This window comes from Macrobrachium nipponense, chromosome 34 (genome assembly GCF_015104395.2).
Source record: "Macrobrachium nipponense isolate FS-2020 chromosome 34, ASM1510439v2, whole genome shotgun sequence".
Lineage (NCBI taxonomy): Eukaryota > Metazoa > Arthropoda > Malacostraca > Decapoda > Palaemonidae > Macrobrachium > Macrobrachium nipponense.
Window position 1 is genome coordinate 2,340,176 of NC_061095.1, and position 7,500 is coordinate 2,347,675.

Consider the following 7,500-nt stretch of genomic DNA (forward strand, 5'->3'; position numbering starts at 1 on the left):
GAGAGAGAGAGAGAGAGAGAGAGAGAGAGAGGGCGGAGCCGCGTCAGACACTTGAACTAAGTGCACTTCACTTCATCTATCACAACATCTGCGTCTGTCAAAGAGACACATGTCACAGACAGAAATAGGGAGGGAGAAACTGTAGTGAGAGAGAGAGAGAGAGAGAGAGAGAGAGAGAGAGAGAGAGAGAGAGAGAGAGCATTTCATGGTAATGCCCCATTACTCAAAGCACAAGTCAGGGTACATTTTTTCCCCGACCTTAAGATCTTTCAAATGATTCTCTCTATTTATGTCTTATTTCTTCTACTAATACTCTCTCTGGTACCTTTGAGTCATTGCAACCCACTCTCATTGCAAGGTGAAGAATCATTGTTATTCGCGAATGGTCATTGATTTTTATTTTTTATGCGAAGTTTAAAAATGGAGTGATTGTCTTACACGTTGCGTCATTCGTCAGAAGTGTTTTCGTCTGTTTTTTTATTTGGTTTTTGAGTCATTCTGTTTTGTGGGAGCATAATTTGCAAGACACTAAAGTAGTAGTAGTAGTAGTAGTAGTAGTAGTAGTAGTAGTAGTAGTAGTAGTAGTAGTAGTAATAATAATAATAATAATAATAATAATAATAATTATTATTATTATTATTATTATATTATTATTATTATTATTATTATTATTATTATTATTATTATTATTATTATCATTTATTTTTTTTGATTTTGAGTCATTCTGTTTTGTGGGAGCCTAATTTGCAAGTTACTCTAAAGTACTAGTGATAATAATATTAATAATAATAATAATAATAATAATAATAATAATTATTATTATGATTATTATTATTAGTAGTAGTAGTAGTATTATCATCAATACCTTAGACTTACTCGCAAATCATACTCCCACAAAGCCAAATAAGTCCAAACCAAAATGAAAAATGAACAACAAAAATTCACTCAGAACTTAACCATTTTATTATGATCATTTTTTAGAATTTTTTTAAATAACCTGAAAGCGATCAATTACAAATTATTCCATTGCAATTAGAGCATGACGGGGCGTGCTGGAATTCCTTCGCTTTTGTTCTGTACAGGTAAATGAACAATTGTTCCCAATTGGAATATATATTGCGTCACTCTCTCTCTCTCTCTCTCTCTCTCTCTCTCTCTCTCTCTCTTTAAATAATGCGTCACTATATGGATGTAAAAATAATGGACAATTTTTTAATTTAAGGATTCTCTCTCTCTCTCTCTCTCTCTCTCTCTCTCTCTCTCTCTCTCTCTCTTTTTCTTTATTGCGTCACATACTTGGATGTAAAACTAATGGACAAATTTTTTTAGGAGCGCTCTCTCTCTCTCTCTCTCTCTCTCTCTCTCTCTCTCTCTCTCTCTCTCAAGGTTACAGAAATTTAAACAATCAAATAAAAAAATCAATGGCGTCATGATATTATCGCCAGTGATCCATAACTGCTTAACTATCTCCAATTGACAAGAATCTTAATAGTATTGGTATTTAACTATTTTATGCAGATCGTATTTATTCTGCTAATTCATTTTTATACTGATTTTTTCTTATTTTCCTCAGATCTGGCTGGAGGAGACTGGGAACTGCACTCCAAGGTGAGATAAAGAAAGGTATTATTATTATTATTATTTTTTTTTTTTTTTTTTTTTTTTTTTTTTTTTTTTGCTCTATCACAGTCCTCCAATTCGACTGGGTGATATTTATAGTGTGGGGTTCCGGGTTGCATCCTGCCTCCTTAGGAGTCCATCACTCTTCTTACTATGTGTGCCGTTTCTAGGATCACACTCTTCTGCATGAGTCCTGGAGCTACTTCAGCCTCTAGTTTTTCTAGATTCCTTTTCAGGGATACTTGGGATCGTGCCTAGTGCTCCTATGATTATGGGTACGATTTCCACTGGCATATCCCATATCCTTCTTTTTATTTCTATTTTCAGATCTTGATACTTATCCATTTTTTCCCTCTCTTTCTCTTCAAACTCTGGTGTCCCATGGTATTGCGACATCAATGAGTGATACTTTCTCTTGAATTTTGTCAATCAAACGTCACGTCTGGTCTGTTTGCACGTATCACCCTATCCGTTCTGATACCATAGTCCCAGAGGATCTTTGCCTGATCGTTTTCTATCACTCCTTCAGGTTGGTGCTCGTACCACTTATTACTGCAAGGTAGCTGATGTTTCTTGCACAGGCTCCAGTGGAGGGCTTTTGCCACTGAATCATGCCTCTTTTGTACTGGTTCTGTGCAAGTGCCGGGCATTCACTTGCTATGTGGTTATGGTTTCATTTTTTTTCGTATTGCACTTCCTACATATGGGAGAGATGTTATTTTCCGTCTATCGTACTTTGAACATATCTGGTTCTTAGGGCCTGATCTTGTGCCGCTGTTATCATTCCTTCAGTTTCCTTCTTTAGCTCTCCCTCTGTAGCCATTGCCAATTGTCATTGCTGGCTAGTTCTTTAGTCTGTCTCATGTATTGTCCGTGCATTGGTTTGTTTGTGTCCGCAGTCCTCTGTTCTTTCTGTCTTTCTCCTGTCTCTGTATATTTCTGGGTCTTCGTCTGCTTTTATTAGTCCTTCTTCCCATGCACTCTTTAGCCACTCGTCTTCACTGGTTTTCAGATATTGCCCCAGTGCTCTGTTTTCGAGTTGACGCAGTCCTCTATACTTGACCTCTCCCACTTAGTATCCTCTCCCTCCTTCCTTTCGTGTTATGTATAGTCTGTCCGTATTTGCTCTTGGGTGTAGTGCTTTGTGTATTGTCAATATGTTTTCCTGGTTTTTCTGATCTATGCTGCGGAGTTTCTGCCTTCGTCCATTCCACTATTCCTGCGCTGTATCTGATTATGGCACTGCCCATGTGTTTATGGCTTTTTATCATATTTCCGGCATTGAGTTTTGACCTGAGTATCGCCTTGAGTCTCTGCATATATTCTTTCCTGATCGTGTCCTTCATCTGGTGTTTTTATATCTCCTCCTTCCATTATTCCCAGGTATTTGTATCCTGTCTCATCTATGTGTTTGATGTTGCTCCCATCTGGTAGCTTTATCCCTTCAGTTTCTCGTTACTTTGCCTTTTTGTATGTTGACTAAGGCGCATTTTTCTATTCCAAACTCCATCCTGATGTCCCCAGATACAATCCTTACAGTCTGGATTAGGGTATCTATTTTCCTTGATGCTCTTACCATACAGCTTGATGTCGTCCATGAACATCAGATGGTTTGATTCTGTTACCTCTTTTCTTGAGTTGGTACCCGGCATCCATCTTCTGTAGTACTTTTGTCATGGGAATCATGGCTACTACGAAGAGTAGTGGGGACAGTGAGTCGCCCTGGAAGATCCCCTCTCCTGATATTAACCTCTGCTAGTCTTATTCCAGAGCTTGTAAGTATTGTATTCCAGTTGCGCATTGTATTTTGAGGAAGCTGATGGTGTTTTCCTCTGCCCCATATATTTTCAGGCATTCTATTAGCCATGTGTGTGGTATCATGTCGAAGGCTTTCTTATGTCTATCATGACATGCTTAGGTGGTTTTCCTTCTCTACTGTTCTTCATTACCATTTTGTCTATCAGGAGCTGGTCTTTTGTGCCCCTACACTTCCTTCTGCAGCCTTTCTGTTGGTGGGGGATGGTGTTTGTCTCCTCTAGGTAGTTGTATAGCCTTTCACTGATGATACCTGTTAGTAACTTCCACATTATTGGTAGGCAGGTGATAGGCCTGTAGTTACTGGCTATATTTCCCTTACTCTTGTCTTTTTGTACTAAGGATGGTTCTTCCTGTGGTCATCCATTTGGGTGCTTGGTGATTTGAGATACAATGCTGGAGTTGTTCTGCTATTCGTGGGTGTAGGGCCTGAAGTTTTTGAGCCAGTATCCATGGACTTCATCGGGACCTGGGGCTTTCCAGTTTGGCATTTTCTTTAGTTGGTGTCTGACTGTGTCTGTCGTGATGTCTGTGAATCTTTGTTTTATTCTCCCTGTTTCTTCTTCTTGACTTCCTGGAGCCATGTTGCATGTTTGTGTGTATACCGGATTGCTCCATATGTTTTCCCAGAGTCTCTTACTTGGTTCGGCTTCAGGAATTTCTGGGTGGTTGCTCCCCTCTTAGTTGGCTGTATAGTCTTTTCTGGTTGGTTCCGATAGTTTGTTCTGTTGTATCCCATTATTCCTGTTCATGTACCGTTGGATCTTGTGTGCTTTGGCTTAAGCCTCTGTTTTACATCTTCTATTGTGTTGTTTAGTCCCCTCTCTTGTACTTTGTATTTCTCGTGAGTTCCTCCCTTGTTTTCTTGCTTCTTAGCCTTTTTTTCTGCCATCTCTTTCAGTTTATCAAGTCAGATCTCATCACATGATTTGCTTTTCCAGGCGCCTTTTCCAAGGAGGTTGCTGTTTTGGTTCTGTTGGGTTGGTTGTGCTGGTGGTGTTGGTGTTCGAATTCCATCAGTTCTGCTACTAATCTTGCTCCTGCATATGTCAAGTTATTTGTTTCTGTGATACTGGTGGTCTGTATTATGCCCATTATTTCATTGACCTCACTTGTCTCTCCCTTAATTTCTTGGTGTTGTAGGCTTTCATGGAGGGGATCTTTGTTCTCTCTGTATCTGGCTCCATCCATTGTCTAATCTTTTCTACCCATTCCGTCCTCTGTTACTTCGTCGGTGTTTCTCGTGTGTCGTTGATTGATACCTCATCCTCCCTGTCGTCTTCTGTGGCATAGTATCTCAGTTCGTCTTCGTGTAATTCGTTGTCGTGTGACATTTCCCTTTCCAGTTTTCTTCTCTTTCTGTTGCGGGAGAGCCAGTTCTTTTTCTTTATGTTCCTTACTTGGTCTGCCAGCCTCTGCTCTGTTTGGGGGGTGTTATTCCTCTCATTCCAGATGTTGACCAATCTCTTCTATATCCTCTCTCCGTCGGGTTGCTTCTGATGTAGCATCTCCATATTTCCGTATTTTCTTCTCTTGTCCATTTCTTCCTTTTTGCCTCTGTAGCTCCAATCTCAGGCTGTGATTACTGTCGTTGGTGGTGATCAGTTGCTGGATGCGACCTCCAAGTACCTGACCGTCTTCCCCTTCAATTGGGTTGAATACCTGGTTGCCGGACGAAGCTCCTCTGTTGCCAGAGGTTCCATTTACGTCGTTGTCGTTTATTTCCTTCATTTCTTTCCATCATTGCTGAGTTTTGCTATTTAACCCATAGCTGGGACCCTACCCCATCAGGGATAGGTACTCATTTTACAGCTGAGTAGACTGAGGAAATTATGGTAAAGATCGTTTCCCAAGGAATCAACGCCGAGGAGAGCGGTCACCCATCCAACAACTGACCAGAGCCAATGTTGCTTAACTTGACTTAAGTCTATTGACGACCCTAACCCACTCCTCCACGGCGCCCACACATTATTATTATTATTATTATTATTATTATTATTATTATTATTATTATTATTATTATTATTATTATTATTATTATTATTATTATTATTATGGTCAAGATTTATTTGAAAATAGTAATCTAGAAAAATAAAGGTAGCAAATGCCATCCAATATTTTGCACTACTTTCATCTATTTACATTTTTCCACTAATATATCCCAAACAACAAATAACATTATTCAATATTCAAGTGCCCAACCCCGCCGTCACCGTACCCACCACCCCACTGCCCCAAAGTCGAAGCCGAGACGACATCACCAAGGGCACCTCAAGATATGTTTCCTCCCCTTCGGGACTTGAAAGGGCAACAGCAAAACTCATATTCATCCTGAAGAAGAAGGTCCCGCCCGATTATGTTATCAATGTCACTCTTGCAAATGGCGTCCGGGGATAATGATGCTGGGTGGATGCGAAAGGGTTGTTTTATTTTTTTTATGTATGTCAGTGTTTTGATGGATCGTTCTCTGCTAATTTTTTTTTTTTTTTTTTTTTTTTGTTTTTTTTTTTTTTTTTTACTTTTACTTGATTTTTTCTGTTTTGAGGGATCGTTCTCTCTGACTTTTTTTGCTATTTTTTTACTTTGTTTTCCTTCATCAGCATTATTTACCATTCGTCAAAATCATGCAACGTACTTATAATATAAATGCTTTTGACAGATTTTCGTTGTACAAGATTCCTAGCTTTATCAATTATTTATATTTTAATAATGTCATCATGAGATTCATTATCATTACATCATAATTCATTGGAAAAAAACTCATTTTAAAATCTCCAAGGTCATACATCTACATTATATTCACTGACTTTGCAATATAACTTTTGGGAAATGTCAATTTTAACATTTTCGTCTTTAAACTCTGCAATGTTTGATCTTTTCAAGATCATGCACTCATATACATTGTCTTTGCATTATAATTCTTAGGACAGCGCCATACTTTGAAATTATTCCAGTTTATAATCGGCAATATTTACCTCTTTCAAAATTACGCATCATACAAACACTACAAAATCTATAAATTAAATAATTTTTGAAACTCTCACCTGAAAAGCAACACACATAATTAACACGAACGTTTCGCGCAAACGTTTCGGAACGTTAGCTCTCTTTACGGTGTATGAACGCACCCCTCGTGACGTAGGTGGGATCCCGTATGGCGAGTGACTGCGTCCCATGTGGGGACGCGAAGAAAATAATAAGAATGAGGAAATGCAGAGAGGCAGAGACTAGGGGTTTAAAGGGCAGCTGGACGAGGTGGATAAGGAAGAGACAGAGAGAAGGATAAGACATACAGAGGAGGACGGAGATAGAGACAGGAAGCGGTGACACCAAAAAAATGCGGGAACATGGAAATGAGAGACGAATGAAGAAGGTGAAGACATTGAGAGGAAAAGGTGAAACTAAGAGAGAGAGAGAGAGAGAGAGAGAGAGAGAGAGAGAGAGAGAGAGAGAGAGACGGGGCGATGATGAGACCTCTATCAATACAATAGTCACGAGAAACAGCAGAAGGGGCCTACCTTTCAGAAACAGTAGCCAAGAGAGAGAGAGAGAGAGAGGAGAGAGAGAGAGAGAGAAGTGACGCCGTGCACAATAGGCGGAAGAATGTCATCATGCAAGGGAGGGAGAAGAAGGGGGAGGGGGGAATGGTTGAGAGGGGAATGTGGAGGGGGGGGTAAGGGAGCAAGAGAAGGGAGATCCATCGTTGTTCTATTGTGAGTGGGTGTGATCCTTCGCGCACCGATGGGGGGTCCTGGATCCTTCAGTTCAAACTGTATATCTCGTTCGTGACTGGACCTCTCTCTCTCTCTCTCTCTCTCTCTCTCTCTCTTCAGTATTCTTTCTCTCTCCCTCTTTCTCCTCTTTCTCTCAACGCCTCTTCGTGTTCCAATCTCCCTATACTTTCGTGCTCTCTCTCTCTCCTCTCTCTCTCTCTCTCTCTCTCTCTCTCTCTCTCCTCCACCTGACCTTCACCACGAGCTTCTTTTTCTTACATTTCTTATAAAGGAAAAGTGCAAAGCAATATTCCTCGGCGCAGTCAAACAACCGGGCGTGCACGCAAGCAAT

General features: G+C 40.0%; 1 protein-coding gene across 1 annotated transcript in view; it reads left to right on the plus strand.

Moving 5' to 3' along the window:
• The window catches only part of LOC135207820 (serine/arginine repetitive matrix protein 2-like), a gene marked incomplete in the record, with an annotated part of 172,698 nt that overhangs the window by 133,161 nt on the left and 32,037 nt on the right, over positions 1–7,500 (plus strand). The window contains 1 exon segment of the mRNA XM_064239676.1: positions 1,574–1,608.